The sequence below is a fragment of the Choloepus didactylus genome, chromosome 8 (assembly GCF_015220235.1).
Source record: "Choloepus didactylus isolate mChoDid1 chromosome 8, mChoDid1.pri, whole genome shotgun sequence".
Lineage (NCBI taxonomy): Eukaryota > Metazoa > Chordata > Mammalia > Pilosa > Megalonychidae > Choloepus > Choloepus didactylus.
Genome location: NC_051314.1, coordinates 130,907,794 through 130,930,608, shown reverse-complemented (window position 1 = coordinate 130,930,608; position 22,815 = coordinate 130,907,794). Strand labels below are relative to the sequence as shown.

Here is a 22,815-nt window from a genome sequence, read left to right as displayed (position 1 = left end):
CCATGGATATAGAAACATACATATATATACAAATCCCTAAACAAATAAAGTATCTAAGGGGAAAAGACCAATATAATATAGAAATGAGGGTGAAAAGGTGGCCTGTAGAAAGGAAAAACATGGAATGCATGATTACTTCTAAAATGGCACTATAAATGTCAAGAGGAATTCCTTCGCAACAAACCAAGGGAGAACAGAGTACAGAACAGCTAGAAGCAAGAAAGGTAAACCAGCTGTATAAAGGAAAAACTCTTGTTAAATACTAGTGATAAGTTAGATTTTTATATCATCTTTTATCTAAACAGCAAGGACTTTTCAATGTAATTTCTCATTTTAGACATTCATTCCTTCATATGGCACACTTATGTGTATTATGCATTCATTTACTCAAAAAGCATTTACTGAAATCTCTATTATGGACCAGGCACTAGTGATTAACAAAAAAAATGATAGACCCATTCTGATGGCTATGGAGGATAAATTTGAGACACAGAAAACAATTAGGGGGTTGTATCAGTTCAGGCAAGAGAAGATGAGGACCTAAATGAGCTAAGAGAGACAGAAAAGAGGGAATGGATTTGAGAAACACTGTGAAAACAGCATGCTGTCACTAGGGAGATTCAACTACACCTAATGGAAAATATTAAGCAAAAATACATACTTCACAAAGTTCATTCATTTATTCAACAAATATTTGAAGTCCTGCTATGTTCCAGGCACTTTTCTAGGTGTTGAGGATTCAGAAGTAACCAGACAACAATCCCTATCCCCATGGAGCTTACATTCTACAGAAGCAAATAGACAAAATAAGTGGATATAGTATACAGCCTGGTAAAAAGTTCTATGGAGAAAAATGAAGCAGGAGAATATAACCGTAGTCTTTTCTTGAGTTAATACTAGAAATAGCTGTTTTATTCTACATGGCTTTCAAAGTGCAACATAAATGTTACCTCCTTTGGGAAGATTTTCTTACTCTCATCCCCACAAGAATAAATGATCTTTGTTTATACACCATTAGTGCATATATATGTATATGTTTTATATAAATGTGTGTACATATACCATATACATATATAACACATACTCATATCAATCTCCATTGTATATCTCTCCATTGTAGCACTAATCCCCACCCATATTGTAATTAGTTTTATACATGTCTCCATGAGTAGAAACAGATTCCTCCCGCCTTCCCCCACACTCCCTCCTCCACTTTGTATCTTCATTTCTGTCACACATCTGGTCTTAAATAAATATTGGTTCATTAATGAGTAATTAATACAACATAAGTTTGGGCTTAGGACAAATGCTTTTAAAGACTGTATTTGAGCATAAACATAAATTCATGCCAAGAAAGGATCTTCAAAAGAACCCTGGATCGAATCTTCAGATAGTTTTCTGCATTCATAAATTTAATACCAGCACTTTAAGGCTTGCTTCATTCCTTCTCCAGAATCAATGACAACTCCATACTTAGAACAAATAAGCTATACAAAGAGATATGGTAAATTTAGAATAGGATACCACAAATACTCTAAGGATTAGATTGCCATTCTTTAACGAAGAAATAATCATACAGGTGAACAACTGAAATGCCCAAAATGAATTCCAGTCTTTTTAGTACCACTAAGAGCGAAAAGCCTCATGTGAGAGGAGAGCTCATCATAGATGGAGATATTTGTCTTCCTTTGGTTTAACAAGACACAACTACTGGAATCTCAAATGGATCAACACTTAGATAAACTCACAATCATAAAAGATATTCTTCCCACTCAGAAGTTCTGGTAACCGACATACAGGCAGAACACAATGTCATCATTGTTGATCTTTTTCACTATGCAGATCATTTCAGTTGCTAACATATAGACCTTATATAAAGAAGAGATACGACCATGTTGTTGATTAGACTTTTTGTTAAGAAAGATTAGTAAAAGAACCATTATTTAAAATGAAATTACACAGAACCCAACAAAGATTTACATATAAGAAAAACAGGTTTCTTTTTCAAGTATAATATCCGCTTTTTCCTCCATCATCAGAAACTTGGGAAGAAATTAAGGAATTAAAATAATAATGGCCCAGAGTAACATCATCAACATGGCGACATAAGACACCTCCTGGGAAAATCTCCTGTCAGCATCAGCTAATAAAGGGGCACATGGCACTCGCTTAATTCTGGAGGATGACAGAGATTGGAGAAGGACTCTACAAATGTTGAATGAAAGAAAAATAATCTCCAATAACAGGTGGGAAATTTCTGTTCCAGACCCGCCAGTATATACCCCTCCCTCTCCCTCATTGAGTCCAATGCAATAGGGAGTCATACCGAGAAGAGTGTGGCCCAGGCCCTCCAGCCATGGATGCAGACTACAGAGCCACTCACAGCAGCGAGTTAGAAACCCACGCATATCCAGCCACAGGGACCCAAATCCGTAGAGACACAGAGCGGAACACAAGTCACAGATTCATGCTATGTACTGGATACAAAAAGTCCACAGGGGAAAAAAGAACAAGAGAAATTCCATGGCAGAACTGTTGACAGTAGGTACACACACTCAATGCAGTTTCTGTTGGCTGGACCACCTAAATGCAAAATGAACTTTTCTGGATTGACCCCATCTGGCTCCTGGGAAAGGACACCCTAACGGGAAAGAACCAGGAAGCAAAAAGCCTACAGAAAAAATGGGGGTGGGGGATGGGGAAGGATACTATGCTGAACTGCTGTAAGACAGGACAGGTACTAGAAATGAAAAATGTAAGAAAAGGAGGAACTTGATGATGGGTAAAATTTAAATAACTCATAGGAACTGGGGAGAAAACTGCACAAAAACAAACAAAAGAGATCAAAATTCCCAGAAAAGGAACAGAGGAAAGGAAGCTTTCTCATGGGGGTGAAACAAATGTACAAAAAGCAAATTTTAAAACCTGTACCGTATATCCAGGGCAAGAACCAGATGAAGAAGAGCTGATAAAATCTGAACATATACATGGGCTATTGTAAAGGTACTAAATAAGTATGACCAAGCATCAAAGAATGGCCTTAAAGCAAAGCCAATCAACAATAAAATCCTAGAAAAGAAGAAGAAACTGATCTTCAGAGTTAACTCATCAAGATAATCATATGCCCATATATCAGTAAAAAAATTACAAGCCATACAAAGGAACAAGAGGATACGGCTCAATCAAGGGAACAAATTAAAACTTCAGAGGAGACTCAGAATTTGGAATACCTAATAAAAGAAATTCAAACAAGTATTCTAAATGAATTCAAGGAGATGAAGGAAAATATGTACAAAGACCCAAAGTACATTAAGAAGACAATGTGTGATCATAAAGAATTTGAAAATATGAAAAGAAATGTAAGAGAGGCGGGGCAAGATGGTGGAGTGGTAAAGTGTACGTTTTAGTTACTCCTCCAAGGAAGTAGGTAGAAAGCCAGGTACTGCATGGACTGGACACCACAGAGCAATCTGACTTTGGGCATACTTCATACAACACTCACGAACACGTGGAACTGCTGAGTTCAGTGAAATCTGTAAGTTTTTGCAGCCAGGGGACCCACACACCTCCCTGCCATGCTCAGTCCAGTGGGAGGAGGGGCCGTCAGCGGTGGGAACGAGGAGGGAGAACTGCAGTTGCGGCGCTTATTGGAAACTCATTCTACTGATCTAAACTCCAAGCATAGATAGACTGACACCAGACACCGGAGAATCCGGGAGGAGCTAGCCCAGTGGAGAGGAGATAGGGATAGCAAAAACAGCAAGAAAAACCCCAAAAATAAAAGCAGAGGCTTTTTGGAATTCTGGTGAACATAGAAAGGGGAAGGCCAGAGCTCAGAGTCAAGCTGCTATGCAAATGCAGAAGAAAAACTGGTTTCTCTGCCTCCTGGACCTTTCCTTAATGGCCCTAATTGCTTTGTCTCTTAGCATTTCAATAACCCATTAGATCTGCAAGGAGGGCCTTTTTTTTTCATCTTCATCTCTTTTTCTAATACAATTACTCTAAGAAGCCCAGTACAGAAAGCCTCAAAGACTTGCAATTTGGGTAGGTAAAGACAAGAGCAGAACTAAGAGAGCTCTGAGACAAAAGGCAATAATCCAGAGGCTGAGAAAATTCACTAAACACCACAACTTCCCAAGAAAGGGGGGCATCCTGTCATAGTCATCATCCTGGTGGACAGGGAACATTCCTGCCCGTCGCCGGCACCACAGCCCAGAGATGCCCCAGACAACCCAGTGTGACGGAAGTGCTTCAAATAACATATGCACACACCACAAAATCAGGCGTGGACATTAGCCTTCCTTGCACCCTCAGCTGGTTGTCCCAGAGTTGGGAAGCCAGAGCAGTGTGAATGAACACACCCAATTCGGCCATCCTTTCAGCAGACTGGGAGCCTCCCTACACAGCCCTACAGCCCAGAACCGCACTGGAGGGACGGCACTCGCCTCTGACATAGCACAGTCATCCCTCAATAGAGGACCTAGGGGTGCACGGCCTGGAATAGGGACCCACTCGCAAATTTCAGGGGCCATATGCCAATACAAGGACTTGTGGGTCAGCGGCAGAGACGAACTGTGGCAGGACTGAACTGAAGGATTAGACTATTGCAGCAGCTTTAAATCTCCAGGAAAACCGGGGAGATTTGATTGTTAGAGCCGCCCCCCTTCCCTGACCGCCCAGACACACGCCCCATATACAGGGCGGGCAACACCAAATACACACGCAAGCTTGGTACACCAATTGGACCCCACAAGACTCACTCCCCAACTCACAACAAAGACAAAGTGGGGGAGAACTGGCTTGAGGGGAACAGGTGGCTCATGGACGCCACCTGCTGGTTAGTTAGAGAAAGTGTACTCCAGGAAGCTGTAGCTCTGACAAATTAGAGATAAGGATTTCAATCGGTTTACAAATCCTAAAAGAACCCTATCAAGTTAAGCAAATGCCAAGAGGCAAAAAACAACAGAAAATTTTAAAGCATATGAAAAAACCAGACGGTATGGTAACCCAAGTCCAAGCACCCAAATCAAAAGATCAGAGGAGACACAGGACGCGGAGCAATTAAACAAAGAACTAAAGATGAACGACGAGAACATGGCACAGGATATAAAGCACATGAAGAAAAGCATAGCACAGGATATAAAGGACATCAAAAACACCCTAGAATAACATAAAGAAGAAATTACAAGAGTAAAAAAAAAATAGATGATCTTATGGAAATTAAAGAAACTGTTGACCAAATTAAAAAGATTCTGGATACTCAAGACTAGAGGAAGTTGAACAACGAATCAGTGACCTGTAACATGACAGAATGGGAAATGAAAGAACAAAAGAAAGAATGGGGAAAAAAAAAATGGACCTCAGGGATATGATAGATAATATAAAACATCCAAATATAAAACTCACTGGTGTGCCAGAAGGGGAAGAGAAGGGTAAAGATCTAGGAAGAGTATTCAAAGAAATTGTTGGGGGAAAACTTCCCAAATCTTCTAAACACCATAAATACACAAATCATAAATGCCCAGTGAATTCCAAATAGAAAAAATCCAAATAAACTAACTCCAAAACATAGTACAGAAGAGAAGGAGCAAGTTCTGAATGCAGCAAGAGAAAAGCAATTCATCACATACAAAGGAAACAGCATAAGACTAAGTAGTGACTTCTCAGCAGTCACCACGGAAGCGAGAAGGCAGTGGCATGACACATTTAAAATTCGGAGTGAGAAAATTTTCCAGCCAAGGATACTTTATCCAGGAAAGCTCTCCATCAAATTTGACGGAAAGCTTAAATTTTTCACAGACAAACAAATGCTGAGAGAATATGCTAACAAGAGACCTGCCCTACTGGAGATACTAAAGAGAGCCCTACAGACAGAGAAACAAAGAAAGGAGAGAGAGACATGGAGAAAGGTTCAGTACTAAAGAGATTCAGTATGAGTTCATTAAAGGATATTAACAGAGAGAGGGAAAAAATATATCTGACAAACATAAACCAAAGGATAAAATGGCTCATTCAAGAAATGCCTTCACGGTTATAATGTTCAATGTAAATGGATTAAACACCCCAATTAAAAGACATAGATTTGCAGAATGGATTAAAAAAAAAATGAAGCATCAATATGTTGCATACAAGAGACTCATCCTCGGGACACAAAGAAATTGAAAGTGAAAGGATGGAAAAAAATATTTCATGCAAGCTACAGCCAAAAGAAAGCAGGAGTAGCAATATTAATCTCAGATAAAATAGACTTTAAATGCAAGGATGTTAGGGGAGACAAAGAAGGCCACTACATACTAATAAAAAGGGCAATTCAACAAGAAGAAATAACAATCATAAATGTTTATGCACCCAATCAAGGTGCCACAAAATACATGAGAGAAACACTGGCAAAACTAAAGGAAGAAATTGGTGTTTCCACAATAATTGTGGGTAACTTCAACACATCACTTTCTCCTATAGATAGATCAACCAGACAGAAGACCAATAAGGAAATTGAAAACCTAAACAATCTGATAAATGAATTGGATTTAACAGACATATATAGTACATTACATCCCAAATCACCAGGATACACATTCTTCTCTAGCACTCATGGAACTTTCTCCAGAATAGATCATGTACTGGGATATAAAACAAGCCTCAATAAATTTTAAAAAATTGAAATTATTCAAAGCACATTCTCTGACCACAATGGAATACAATTAGAAGTCAATAACCATCAGAGACTTAGAAAATTCACAAATACCTGGAGGTTAAACAACACACTCCTAAACAATCAGTGGGTTAAAGAAGAAATAGCAAGACAAATTGCTAAATATATAGAGATGAATGAAAATGAGAACACAACATACCAAAACCTATGGGATGCAGCAAAAGCGGTACTCAGGGGGAAATTTATAGCACTAAACGCATATATTAAAAAGGAAGAAAGAGCAAAAATCAAGGAACTAATGGATCAACGGAAGAAGCTAGAAAATGAACAGCAAACCAATCCTAATCCAAGTAGAAGAAAAGAAATAACAAGGATTAAAGCAGAAATAAATGACATAGAGAACAGAAAAACAATAGAGAGGATAAATAACACCAAAAGTTGGTTCTTTGAGAACATCAACAAGATTGACAAGCCCCTACCTAGACTGACAAAATCAAAAAGAGGGAAGACCAATATAAACAAAATAATGAATGAGAAAGGTGACATTACTGCAGATTCTGAAGAAATTTAAAAAATCATAAGAGGGTACTATGAACAACTGTATGCCAACAAACTGGATAATGTAGAGGAAATTGACAATTTCCTAGAAACATATGAACAACCTAGACTGACCAGAGAAGAAACAGAAGACCTCAACCAACCAATCACAAGCAAAGAGATCCAATCAGTCATCAAAAAGTTTCCCACATATAAATGCCCAGGGCCAGATGGCTTCACAGGGAAATTCTACCAAACTTTCAAAAAAGAATTGACACCAATCTTACTTAAACTCTTACAAAACATCAAAGAAAATGGAATACTACCTAACTCATTTTATGAAGCTAACATCAATCTAATACCAAAACCAAGCAAAGATGCTACAGAAAAGGAAAACTACCAGCCAATCTCCCTAATGAATATAGATGCAAAATTTCTCAACAAAATACTTGCAAATCAAATCCAAAGACACATTAAAAAAATCATACACCATAGCCAAGTGGGGTTCATTCCAGGCATGCAAGGATGGTTCAACGTAAGAAAATCAATCAATGTATTACAACACATGAAGAAATCAAAAGGGAAAAAATCAAATGATCATCTCAATAGATGCTGAAAAAGCATTCAACAAAATCCAACATCCCTTTTTGATAAAAACACTTCAAAAGGTAGGAATTGAAGGAAACTTTCTCAATATGACCAAGAGCATATATGAAAAACCCACAGCCAGCATAGTACTCAATGGTGAGAGACTGAAAGCCTTCCCTTCAAGATCAGGAACAAGACAAGGATGCCCGCTGTCACCACTGTTATTCAACGTTGGAAGTGCCCACCAGGGCAATGAGGCAAGACAAAGAAATAAAAGGCATCCAAATTGGAAAGGAAGAGTTAAACTGTTACTGTTTGCAGATGATATGATCTTATATCTGGAAAACCCTGAGAAATCGACGATTCAGCTACTGGAGCTATTAAATTTAGCAAAGTAGAGGGATACAAGATTAATGCACATAAGTCAGTAATGTTTCTATATGCTAGAAATGAACAAACTGAAGAGACACTCAAGAAAAAGATAGCATTTTCAATAGCAACTAAAAAAGTCTAGTACCTAGGAATAAACTTAACCAAAGATGTAAAAAACGTATACAAAGAAAACTACATAACTCTGATAAAAGAAATAGAAGGGGACCTTAAAAGATGGAAAAATATTCCATGTTCATGGATGGGAAGGCTAAATGTCATTAAGATGTCAATTCTACCCAAACTCATCTACAGATTCAATGCAATCCCAATCAAAATTCCAACAACCTACTTTGCAGACTTGGAAAAGCTAGTTATCAAATTTATTTGGAAAGGGAAGATGCCTCGAATTGCTAAAGACACTCTAAAAAAGAAAAACGAAGTGGGAGGACTTACACTCCCTGACTTTGAAGCTTATTATAAAGCCACAGTTGTCAAAACAGCATGGTACTGGCACAGGGATAGACATATAGATCAATGGAATCGAATTGAGAATTTGGAGACAGACCCCCAGATCTATGGCCGACTGGTCTTTGATAAGGCCCCCAAAGTCACTGAACTGGGTCATAATGGTCTTTTCAACAAATGGGGCTGGGAGAGTTGGATATCCATATCCAAAAGAATGAAAGAGGACCCCTATCTCACACCCTACACAAAAATTAACTCAAAATGGATGAAAGACCTCAATATAAAAGACAGTACCATAAAACTCCTAGAAGATAACGTAGGGAAACATCTTCAAGACCTTGTATTAGGCGGCCACTTCCTAGACTTTACACCCAAAGCACAAGCAACAAAAGAAAAAATAGATAAATGGGAACTCCTCAAGCTTAGAAGTTTCTGTACCTCAAAGGAATTTGTCAAAAAGGTGAAGAGGCAGCAAACTCAATGGGAAAAAATTTTTGGAAACCATGTATCTGACAAAAGACTGATATCTTGGATATATAAAGAAAGCCTACAACTCAATGACAATAGTACAGACAGCCCAATTATAAAATGGGCAAAAGATATGAAAAGACAGTTCTCTGAAGAGGAAATACAAATGGCCAAGAAACACATGAAAGAATGTTCAGCTTCACTAGCCATTAGTGAGATGCAAATTAAGACCACAATGAGACACCATCTAACACCGATTAGAATGGCTGCCATTAAACAAACAGGAAACTACAAATCCTGGAGAGGATGTGGAGAAATTGAAACTCTTATTCATTATTGATGGGACTGTATAATGGTTCAGCCGCTCTGGAAGTCAGTCTGGTAGTTCCTTAGAAAACTAGATATAGAGTTACCCCTCGATCCAGCAATTGCACTTCTCGCTATATACCTGGAAGATCTGAAAGCAGTGACACAAGGAGACATCTGTATACCAATGTTCATAGCAGCATTATTCACAATTGCCAAGAGATGGAAACAACCCAAATGTCCTTCAACAGATGAGTGGGTAAATAAAATGTGGTATATACACAGGATGGAATACTAGGCGGCAGTAAGACATGACAATAAGCCAGGCACAAAAAGATAAATATTATATGCTACCACTAATGTGAACTTTGAAAAATGTAAAACAAATGGTTTGTAATGCAGAATGTAGGGGAACTAGCGATTGAGAGCAATTAGGGAAGGGGGAAAGATAATCCAATAAGAACAGATAAGTTATCGTGGGTAAATTTAACACTCTGGGAATGCCCAGGAATGACTATGTTCTGTTAATTTCTGACAGGTATAGCAGGAACAAGTTCACAGAAATGTTGCTATATTAGGTTACTTTCTTGAGGTAAAGTAGGAACATGCTGGAAGTAAAGTAGTTATCTTAGGTTAGTTGTCTTTTTCTTACTCCCTTGTTTGAAATGTTCTTTTATTGTATGCTTTTAAAAATTTTTTTAATTTTTTTAATTATTTTTTATACAGTTGATTTAAAAAAAAAGTTAATTAAACAAAAAAAAACAATGAAAAAAATATGCAGAGCCCCCTTGAGGAGCTGGTGGGGAATCCAGGGGTATTGGGCTGCCCCACCTCGATGGTTGCTAACATGCTCACAGACAAAGGGGACTGGTGCTTTGATGGGTTGAGCCCTCTACCACAGGACTTGCCCTTGGAAGACTGTTGCTGCAAAGGAGAGGCTAGGCCTCCCTATAATTGTGCCTAAAAGCCTCCTCCCGAATGCTTCTTTTTTGCTTGTATGTGGCCCTCTCTCTCTAGCTAAGCCAGCTTGGCAGGTGAAATCACTGCCCTCCCCGCTACGTGGGATCAGACACCCAGGGGAGTGAATCTCCCTGGCAATGTGAAGTGTGACTCCCGGGGAGGAATGCAGACCCAGCATCGTGGGATGGAGAGCATCTTCTTGACCGAAAGAGGTAAATGAAAGGAAATGAAATAAGCTTCAGTGGCAGAGAGATTCCAAAAGGAGCCGAGAGTCACTGTGGTGGGCACTCTTACACACAATATAGACAACCCTTTTTAGGTTCTAATCAATTGGGATAGCTACCTGAAACTATCAAACTACAACCCAGAACCCATGAATCTTGAAGATGACTGTATACACATGTAGCTTATGAGGGGTGAAAATGGGGTTGGGAAAGCCATAAGGACCACACTCCCCTTTGTCTAGTTTATGGATGGATGAGTAGAAAAATGGGGGAAGGAAAAAAACAAACAGACAAACAAAGGCACTCAGTGTTCTTTTTACTTTGTTCTTTTTCACTTTAATTGTGGTTCTTGTTGTTTTCTTGTGTGTGGTAATGAAGGTGTCGGTAATTGATTTTGGTAAAGAATGCACAGCTATGTAGTGGTGCCGTGAACAATCGAGTGTATGATTTGTATGACTGCATGGTGTGTGAATATATCTCAATGAAATGAATATTAAAAAAAGAAATATAAGAATTACAGGGATGAAAAGAGAAAAAAAAACAACAAACAAAAAAAGAATTATAAGGATGAAATGTACAATCATAGAGATTTAAAATACACTAGAGGCATAAAACAGCAAAGGAAAAATATCAATGAATGAACTAGAAGACAGGACAGTGAGAAGAAAAGACAGAGAAAAGAACGGAAAAAATTGAACCGTGTCTCAGGGATTTCAGTGACAGCATGAAGCACACAAACATACACATTATGGGTGTGCCAGGAGGAACAGGGATGGAAAAAGGGGACAAAGAATATCTGAGAAATAATGGACATAAATTCCCCATCTCTTATGAAAGATATAAATATGCACAACATTCTGCAAACAGAATAAATCCTACTAGACCTACTCAGAGACACACACTAATAGAAATGTTAAATGCCAAAGTTAAAGACAGAATTCTGAAAGCAATAACAGAAAAGCGATTCATCACATGATCCTCAATAAGACAAAGTGTCAATTTCTCATTAGAAACTATGGAGGCAAGAAGGTAGTGGTATATTTAAAGTACTGAAAGAGAAAAAGTGCCAGCGAGAATTCTTTATCCGGGAAAACTGACCTTCAAAAATGAGGGAGAATTTAAAGTATTCACAGGCAAACAGTAACTGAGAGAGTTCACAAAAAAAAAAAAAAAAAAAAAATGACCTGCCCTAGAAGAATTACTAAAGGGAGGTCAGCAGGTTGAAAGGAAAAGACAAGAGTGGCTTGGAGTAGTGTGAAGAAATGAAGATCTTCAGTCAGGTTAACTAAAAGGGTAAATACAAAACCCAATAGTACTGTATCCTCAATATACAACCAGTCTTTAATTCCTTTAAGAGTCAGAATACAACTGTACAAGAAAAAGGCATATTTCCTAATAATGGATATGAAATATAAAGATAAAAACAACAAAAAGAGGGGAAACAGAGGGATATGGAAACAAGAATGTGTATGCTATTGATGCTATGTTGGTATCTTTTCAAATTAGATGAGAGATATAGGTTGTGTAATATAAACTCCAGGGTAACCACAAAGAAAGAATCTTAAATACATACAGAAACAGAAATGAGAAAGGGATCAGTCATATATATATCAAAAAATATCAACTATACAGAAAAGGAGGTTGTAATAAAAGAAAAGGGAGACAAAAAAAGGTATGATATATAAAAACCAAAGGACAAAATGGCTGAAATAAGTACTATCTTTACAGAAATATCACTAAATGTTGGTTGATTACACTACACAATCAAAAGATACAACTTGGCAGAATGGATTAAAAAAGTATAATCCAACTATATGCTGATTAAAAGAGACTCACCTTAGACACAAACACACAAATAGGTAGAATATGAAAGGATGAAAAAGGATAGTCCATGCAAATAGTACTCAAAAAGGAGCTGGGGCACTTATATCACTATTAGACGAAATAGACTTTTAAGTCACAAGCTGTTATAAGATACAAAGAAGGGTACTATATATTAATAAAGGAGCAAGCCACCAAGAAGAAATAACAATCATAAATATTTCTGCACCTATCAATGATGCACCAAAATACATGAGGCAAAATACATACTGGCAAAACTGAAGGGAGAAATAGACACCTATTCAGAAGTAGTTGGAGATTTCAAACCACCACTCCCATTAATAGATAGACCATCTAGACAGAAGATCAATAAGGAAAGCGAGAACTTGAATAATATGAAAGAGGAATGACACCTAACAGGTATACACAGAATACTGCATCCCAAAACAGCAGGATATTTATTCTTCTAAGTGCACATGGATCATTCTCCAGGACAGACCAAATGTTGGGTCACATAACAAGTCTCAATAAATTTAGAAACACTGAAATCGTTCAAAACATCTTCTCTGATCATAATGGAAGAAAGCTGGAAACTATAACAGGCAGAGAACTAGAAAATCCACAGATATATGGAAGTTAAATAACAATCTCTTAAACAATTAGTGGGTCAAAGAAGAAATTGTAAGGGAAATCAGTAAATATCTTGAAAACAAGAACACAACATACCATAACAAAACCAAAAGTTGATTCTTTGAAAACATCCATAAAATTGACAAACTCTTAGCTAGACTGATAAAGAAAGAAAGAGAGAAGATGCAAATAAATAAAATAAAAAATGAGAACAGGGGACATTACTACTGAACCCACAGAAATAAAAAGGATTATAAGAGGATACTATGAACATATGTATACCAAAAAATTAGACAACTTAGACAAAATGGACAAATTCCTAGAAACACACGTTATCTACACTGACTCTGGAAGAAACAGAAGACCTCAACAAACCAATTATAGACAAATAAAGAAATAGCCTCAACAGACCAATTATAAGTACAGAGATTGAATCAGCCATCCAAAGCTCCCAAAAAAGAAAAACCCAGAAGTAGTTGGCTTCACAGGTGAATTCTATCAATCATTATAAGAAGAATTAATACCAATCCGGCTCAAACTCTTCCAAAAAATTGAAGAGGAGGGAACACTGCCTAACTCACTCTAGGAGGCCAACATCACCCTAATACCAAAGCCAGAAAAGATACTACAAGAAAAGAAAATGACAAATTTCTCTTAAAAATATAGATGTAAAAATCTTCAAGAAAATATTGAAAGTCAAATCCAACAGCACCTTAAAAGAATTACACACCATGATCAAGTGGGTTTTATGCCAGGTATGCAAGGGTGGTTCAACATAAGAAAATCAATTAATGTAATAAACCATGTCAACAAAATGAAGGGGAAAAGCCACATGATCATCTCAATTGATGGAGAAAGGGCCTTTGACAAAATCCAGCATGATTTGTGATGAAAACACTTAGAAAAAATAGGAATAGAAGGAAACTTCCTCAACACGATAAAGGGCATATATGAAAAAACCACAGTAACACCATATTCAACAGTGGATGACTGTAAGCTTTCCCTCTAAGATTTGGAAGAAGACAAAGATGCCCACTGGCAACACTCTTATTTAACACTGTGCTCGAAATTCTAGCCAGAGCAATTAGGAAAGAAAAAGAAATAAAAGAAATAAAAGGCATCCAAACTGGGAAGGAAGAAGTAAAACTTACACTATTTGCAGATGACATGATCAACAACAAAGCTACCAGAGCTATTAAAGGAAATCAGCAAAGTGGCAGGGTACAAGATCAATGCGTAAAGTCTGTAGTGTTTCTATACACTAGTAATAAGTGCTCTGAGTAGGAAATAAAGAAAAAAATTCCAATTACAATAGCAAGCAAAAGAATGAAATATCTAGAAATAAATTTAACCAAGGATGTGAAGGATGTGTACCCAGAAAACCACTAAACATTGCTAAAAGAAATCAAAGAAGACCTAACTAAATGGAACAACATTCCGTGTACACGGATTGGAAGACTAAATATCATTAAGATGTCAATTCTACCCAAATTGATTTATAGATTAAATGCAACCCTGATCAAAATTCCAACAGCCTACTTTGTAGAAATGGAAAAGCTAATTATCAAATTTCTTTGAAAGGGTAAGCGGCCCCAAATAATCAAAAACATCTTGAAAAAGAATAATGAAGTTGAAGGACTCACACTTCCTGACTTTAAAGCATATTACAAAGCTACAGTGGGGTCAAAATACCATGGTACTGGCACAAGGATACATATATCGACCAATGGAATCAAACTGAGAATTCAGAAATAGACCCTCACAACTATGGCAAATTGATTTTAATAAGACTGCCAAATCCACTCAATTGGTAAAGAATAGTCTCTTCAACAAATGGAGGTGGAAGAACTGGATATCCGTATGCAAAAGAATGAACGAGGACCCCGATCTCACACCATATATAAAAATTAACTCAAAATAGATCAAAGACCTCAGCTGAAAAGCCAGGACTATATAACTATAAAACTCCTAGTAGAAAATGTAGGGAAGCACCTAATGGATCTTGTGTTAGGCAATGGTTTCTTAGACTTTACATCCAAAGCACAAGCAATGAAAGAAAAAAATTGATAAATTGTACTTCCTCAAAATTGAATACTTTTGTGCTTCCAAAAGATAAATGAGCAGCTTACTCAATGGGAGAAAATATTTGGAAACTACATAGCTGATAAGGGTTTAATATCCAGAATATATAAAGAAATCCTACAACTCAATAATAATAAGAAAAGCAAACCAATTTAAAAATGGGCAAAATACTTAGATAGACATTTCTCCAAAGAGGAAATATAAATGGCTAAAAAGCATATGAAAAGATGTTCAATATCAGTAGCTATTAGGGAAATACAAATCAAAACCACAATGAGATATCATTTCACACCCACTAGAATGTCTACTATAAAAAAAAAAAAATGAAACAGAAAATTACAAGTTTGGAAAGCATGTGGAGAAATAAGAACACATTCATTACTGGTGGGAACGTAAAATGGTGCAGCCACTGTGGAAGAGTTTTGGCAGTTCCTCAGAAAGCTAAGTATAGAATTACCATATGATCCAGCAATCCCACTACTAGGTATATACCTAAAAGAATTGAAAGCAGGGACTCAAGCAGATATTTGCATACCAAGTTCATAAGTGGCATTATTCACAATTGCCAAAAGATGGAATCACCCCAAATGTCCATCAACCAATGAATGGACAAACAAAATGTGGTATAAACATACAATGGAATATTATTCGGCTGTAAAAAGGAATGAAGTCCTCATACATGCAACAACATGGATGAACCCTGAAGACATTATCCTGAATGAAACACCCAGACACAAAAAGACAAATATTGAATGATCTCACTGATATGAACTAACTATAATAGTCAAACTCATAGAGTTAGAATATAGGTTACCAGGGGCTGGGGTGGAGGTAGAGAATGGGAAACTAATGCTTAATTTGTACAGAATTTCCATTTAGATTATTAGTAAACTTTTGAAAATGGATGCTGGTTATGGTAACACAATATTGTGAGTATAATTAAAAGGACTAAAGTATTTATGTGAATGTGTTTAAAGGGGAAAAACTTAGGTCTTATATATGATACTAGAATAAAAATTAAAAGATAAAACATAGGACAGTATAACACAGTGAACCCTATTGTAAATGATAGGCTATAGTTAATAGTACAAGCACAAAGATATTCTTTCATGAATTATAATCAACATAACATATTAATGCAAAGTGTTAAAAAAAGGGTGTTATATGGGAAAAATAACACCTAATATAAGCTACAGACTACAGTTGATAGTACAATTTTAATATTCTTATATAAGTTGTAACAAAGGTACCACGCTAATACAAAGTGTCAACAATAGGGGGGTATATGGGAACTCTGTATTTTTTACATGAGTTTTCTGTGAACTGACAACTTCTAGAATTAAAAACATTAAAAAAAAAAAACTTGCTAACCCCCCCAAATAATAATTCAACTTATATAACTACATAGTTAAATTATTAAAAGAATTCATTAGAATTCATTATTATTTGCTGGTAAAAAATTTTTGCTGATAACACTCAGGTGCAGAAGATGCTAAGTCAGGTAATAACCACATTAGCAAGTTATCCCTAAACTATTTTCTTTTTGATTTACCCAGCTCCTAGACAAATTGATAATGTTGTGTTGGAGAGAGAAAATGGATGGCCACTTAGGCACCAATTTACTTCCTAAAAAGGAGGACTAAACATTCCCTCGTGAATAGATGTGACGAAATGAAGAAAGGACACTGGATACTAAAACTGCTTCCTTTGGTCAAGCTGTAATCAGTGAGGAAAACCCAAACTAGATGCAAACATCTTCAAATTAGCTGCCCTTAAGGACTAAACAAACCCAAAAGATGCTTGGGGGTTGGGAGTGGAGGTGGGAATAAGAATACTTCTCTTTTGATTTACCCAGCAACTTTATGGATCACAGTTGCACCCTACTGCAGGTTCCTGTTATATGTATTACTATATTAACTTGGGTTGTGATTAAAAGTTCAGCGATTTTTTGATCACGGACCTCTGAGTTTATGTGTGTCATTAATCGGCAGTTACGGTACACATAGGTGAATGCTACTACAGTACACATAGACGGATTCTTATTATTTTCTTTTGCACTAACCTAATGTTGAGGTTATACAGGCTGTTTCCCCTGATCAACCCACATCATATCATACCAGCATTTATTATACAATTTTTATCAAATAAATGACAGCAAACTCATTCTATACCAAGTTTGATTATCCACAGAGTCTGAAATATATGATTCACAAAAAGCTTTGAATACAACAAACATCCAACAGATATACTGGAACAGTTATGCACCTACTTGAACATAAAGATAAAGAAGATTGTTTAGAATCACATTAAGTGGACAAATATTCTTTTAAATATGCTCAGAATAGCTACTAAAAAGAAGGACTCCATTTAGTTGAAACAAAAATTGTAGCATCCCTAAAATAATAACATAACAACAACAATAATGGTGCTGGCAGTGAGGATGTAGTAGTGATGATAACAGAAGCAGCCAACACTTAAAAAGAATGTACTCTGAAATACAGTTAAGATGTCAATTCTGCCTAAACTGACTTATAGATTCAATGCAATACCTATTAAAATCCCAACAACTTACTTTGCAGAAATAGAAAAACCAATAACCAAATTTATTTGGAACGGCAAGGTACCCTAATAGCCAAAAATACCTTGAGAAAGAGGAACGAAGTGGAAGGTCTCATCCTACGTGACTTGGAAAGATATTTCAAAGCTACAGTGGTCAAAATAGCATGGCACTGGCATAAGGACAGATACATTAACCAATGAAATCAAATTGTGTATTCAGAAATAGACCCTCTCATCTACAGACAATTAATCTTTCATAAGACAGTCAAGAAAAAGCAACTGGGACAGAGCAACGACTTCAATAAATGGCATTTGGAGAACTGGATATCCATTTCCAAAAGAATGAAAGAGGATCTCTATTTCATATCTTATAAAAAAATTAACTAGAAATATGTATCAAAGACCTAAACATTAGCGCTAAGACCATTAGACTCTTAGAAGAAAATGTAGGCAATTTCTTCAAGATCTTGTGATAGGAAGTGGTTTCCTAAACCTTACACCCAAAGTGCAAGCAACCAAAGAAGAAATAGACAAATGGGATCTCCTCAAAAACCAACACTTTTGTACATCAAAGGACTTTGTCAGAAAAGTAAAAAGGCACCCTACGCAATGGGAAACAATATTTGGAAACCACATATCAGATAAGGATTTAATATTCTGAATATATAAAGGGATCCTACAAATCAACAACAGAAAGACAAATAATCCAATTAAAAATGGACAAAAGACAAGGACAGACACTTTTCTGAAGAGGAAATACAAATGGCTCAAAAACATAAAAAAATGCCCAACTTCACTGGCTATTAGGGAAATGCAAATCAAAACCACAATGAGATATCATCTCACACCTACCAGAATGGCCATTACCCAAAAAACAGAAAATTACAACTGCTAGAGAGGATGTGGAGAAAGAGGCACACTTATTCACTGTTGGTGGGAATGTAGAATAGTGCAGCCACTTTAGAAGGCAGTGTGGAGGTTCCTCAGGAAGCTAAGTATAGATTTACCATATGACCCAGCTATTCCACTACTAGGTATACACTCAGAGGAACTGAAAGTTAAGACATGAATGGACATTTGTAAACCAATGTTTATAGCGGCAATATTCTAAGGCCTTTATATATGACAACTTATTTAGTCATCACCAGAAGACCATGAGATAATTAGTGTTATTACGTTTACATTTTACAGAAGATAAAACCAAGGCATAGAGAGATTAAGTTACTCACCCAAAGTCATCAGTCACATGAAGCTGACCCAAAGCATCATTCCATAAATGATTCCTTATTATTAAATAGAGTATTTATTGATATGGTATATTATAACTATGATCATTTATATTAAAAATGCATCCCCTACTTAGAAAGAGAATGAAGGGTGGTGGCACCAAACCACTGCAAATGCAATAGCATACCTTTCATGAAAGGAACATATACCCAATCACAGTACAGTAAAGCTGGTGGGTAGAGCCAAAGATACTTTATGTCAGGATTTCAGTTATCAAAATAGTCTGCTTAGCCAGATTTTCAAGAGCTATAAGGATGTTAGTTTATTTAAAGACATGTGAACTAAGGCATACCTGACAATGAAATAGCTAAAGAAACTTTTCTTCTTTCACTTGTAATTTATTTTAATATTTAAAATTAACAAAATGATTGTTAAAGAAAATATGTTTTTAAATCATTCCTAAGCCCACAGGCTATCTTCTTACTTTATGTACAAGCTACCTAATACAGAAAGAGATTGTTAAGTACGTATTTGCATGCATTCAACTTCTCCCTGAGTAAAATGTTGTAAAGATCAAAGGAACCAGCAAACATTCTATATTTCTGTGTCCTGATAAATGGGTGTGGGGGTGGGGGACTAATCAGGTTTATATATATATAGTTTATTATAACAGAGAAGATCTAACAGTAGAGAATTTGGGAAGGAAATAATTTTTAAATTACCTATTTAGAGAAACAAGACATTTTCCTTAAACTGACTCCTCTAATCATGCTTTAGTTCTACTTTCTGGGTTGAAGAGAAAGTAGAAATAACATATTTTATTTAAATAGAGCCTTTCTTCTCCTCGGACACTTTTCACTTTACAAAGAGAGAAAAACTGATAAAACTAGAAGACTAAATGCAATGCTATATGCCAAATCATCAGATCTGCATACTTATTCCACACTTGGAAAGATTTATTGACATCTTTTGTTTTGGGTTTTATCAACACTGCCAGTTGTCAAGGGCTAGCATGTTTCAATTGGGTGATTTACTCGTAGTCAGTGGAACTGATTTCTCTGCGTTTGAGACCTAATCATCAGAGTAAAGGTAGAAGGTACTTCCTCTAGGACTCAGTCCAAAGATCTTATAGAATTTTGGCAAATTTTCTCAGAAAATTTGGATGATTTTTCTAATGTGAAAAACTCAAGGTAAAAAAGTGTTCAAAGAAAAAAGTTAGCAAGTCTGGCAATTACAGGAAGATAAAAGAGATAAATAACAAAATATATGCCTGAAGCTTACAGCTATTTTCTGGTTTAGGTGTACACATGGGTGTGGGCAGAAAGAAGGAAGAGCCTAAGAGGCTGCTTCATCAAAGCTTCATTTAGTAACTTCTTCAGGTAGGTAATTGCTTCAACTTTTCAAATATAGCTAACAGGTACACGAGCATCTACCCAAACAGTCATTCCAACAGGTAGAAAGGCAATGCAAGTTAATTCATGTCAAACTATAAACAATTTTTAAGGAGAAGAATATACTTACTACACTTCAAAAACTTTGATCAAGCATTTTTCCCATATCTTCCCCCCTCTAGATATTTATCATGTTATTTATTATTCTGACTAGTTCCTGCTAGTGAGACTAGTTCCTCCTGTGAGACCACCAAGAATATTTGCTAAAATAGGTTTCTGACCCTTCCATACTGACTTGTTAATTACTATTTTTCAAGTTTAAGATGTATGCTCATCAATAAAGAAGTCAGGATAGTCTGAACTAGAGCTTGCAAGACTCAGAATTTTAATGTGATGTCCAATCAATGGAAGACCCAGACAAACATAAATCCTCAAATTTTTCAGGTTACCTTAAAAGTCCAGAGAAATTATGTTTTAATAATAGCCAAAATTATTTCCATGTTGTAAAAATGACTGCAATATAAGCCTCCGAATAGTTATTATTTATAGTATAATTTTGCACTTTAAAATAAGGCAATTATCCAAAGGTCACATTCCTTCTTGTCTACCCACTCTCCACTCATATTGCATTTTAAAATGCTGTTTGACTAAATTTCTACATTGCAGCATATGAGATATAGAAGAAAATCTAAAAACACATCCTTCTTATCCCAGGAACTGAAGGTTGGTTCAACATATAAAAATCAATATATTTTTCTGCAACCAGCCAGCCTCTCCTGAGGAGTGCATCAAAGACCTTCATAGGAGTTGCCAGCTTACTGCCAGCACTACAGAACTTGGACTTTTGCATCCCCACAACTGCATCATTTTCCTCATGTTGCTCCATGCATACTTCCTGTTATTAAGATTTATCCTGAGGAGGCGGGGCAAGATGGCGGACTGGTGAGATATATGTTTTAGTCACTCCTCCAGGAAAGTAGGTAGAAAGCCAGGAACTGCGTGGACTGGACACCACAGAGCAATCTGACTTTGGGCATACTTCATACAACACTCATGAAAATGTGGAACTGCTGAGATCAGCGAAATCTGTAAGTTTTTGGGGCCAGGGGACCCGCACCCCTCCCTGCCAGGCTCAGTCCCGTGGGAGGAGGGGCTGTCACCTCCGGGAAGGAAAAGGGAGAACTGCAGTGGCAGCCCTTATCGGAAACTCATTCTACTGATCCAAACTCCAACCACAGATAGACTGAGACCGGACACCAGAGAATCTGAGAGCAGCCAGCCCAGCAGAGAGGAGACAAGCATAGAAAAAAAACAACACGAAAAACTCCAAAATAAAAGCGGAGGATTTTTGGAGTTCTGGTGAACATAGAAAGGGGAAGGGCAGAGCTAAGGCCCTGAGGCTCATATGCAAATCCCGAAGAAAAGCTGATCTCTCTGCTCTGTGGACCTTTCCTTAATGGCCCTAATTGCTTTGTCTCTTAGCATTTCAATAACCCATTAGATCTATGAGGAGGGCCCTTTTTTTTTTTTTTTTTAATCCTTTTTTCTTTTTCTAAAACAATTACTCTAAGAAGCCCAATACAGAAAGCTTCAAAGACTTGCAATTCGGGCAGGTCAAGACAAGAGCAGAACTAAGAGAGCTCTGAGACAAAAGGCAATAATCCAGTGGCTGAGAAAATTCACTAAACACCACAACTTCCCAAGAAAAGGGGGGTGTCCGCTCACAGCCATCATCCTGGTGGACAGGAAACACTCCTGCCCATTGCCAGCCCCATAGCCCAGAGCTGCCCCAGACAACCCAGTGTGACGGAAGTGCTTCAAATAACAGGCACACACCACAAAACTGGGCGTGGACATTAGCCTTCCCTGCAACCTCAGCTGATTGTCCCAGAGTTGGGAAGGTGGACCAGTGTGAATTAATAAAGCCCCATTCAGCCATCATTTCAGCAGACTGGGAGCCTCCCTACACAGCCCAGCAGCCCAGAACTGCCCGGGGGGATGGCACTCACCTTGACATAGCACAGTCATCCCTCAACAGAGGACCAGGGGGTGCACAGCCTAGAAGAGGGGCCCACTTGCAAGTCTCAGGAGCCATACGCCAATATCAAGGACTTGTGGGTCAGTGGCAGAGACAAACTGTGGCAGGACTGAACTGAAGGATTACACTATTCCAGCAGCTTTAAAACTCTAGGATCACCAGGGAGATTTGATTGTTGGAGCCACTTCCCCTCCCTGACTGCCCAGAAACACGCCCCATATACAGGGTGGGCAACACCAACTACACACACAAGCTTGGTACACCAATTGGACCACACAAGACTCACTCCCCCACTCACCACAAAGGCTAAGCAGGGGAGAACTGGCTTGTGGAGAACAGGTGGCTCGTGGATGCCACCTGCTGGTTAGTTAGAGAAAGTGTACTCCACGAAGCTGTAGATCTGATAAATTAGAGATAAGGACTTCAATTGATCTACAAATCCTAAAAGAAACCTATCAAGTTCAGCAAATGCCAAGAAGCCAAAAACAACAAAAA

At 37.3% G+C, this 22,815-nt stretch overlaps 1 protein-coding gene across 5 annotated transcripts in view; it reads right to left on the bottom strand.

Moving 5' to 3' along the window:
• Positions 1-22,815, bottom strand: part of ERC1 (ELKS/RAB6-interacting/CAST family member 1) — an 805,513-nt gene that overhangs the window by 445,623 nt on the left and 337,075 nt on the right. The window lies entirely within an intron of this gene.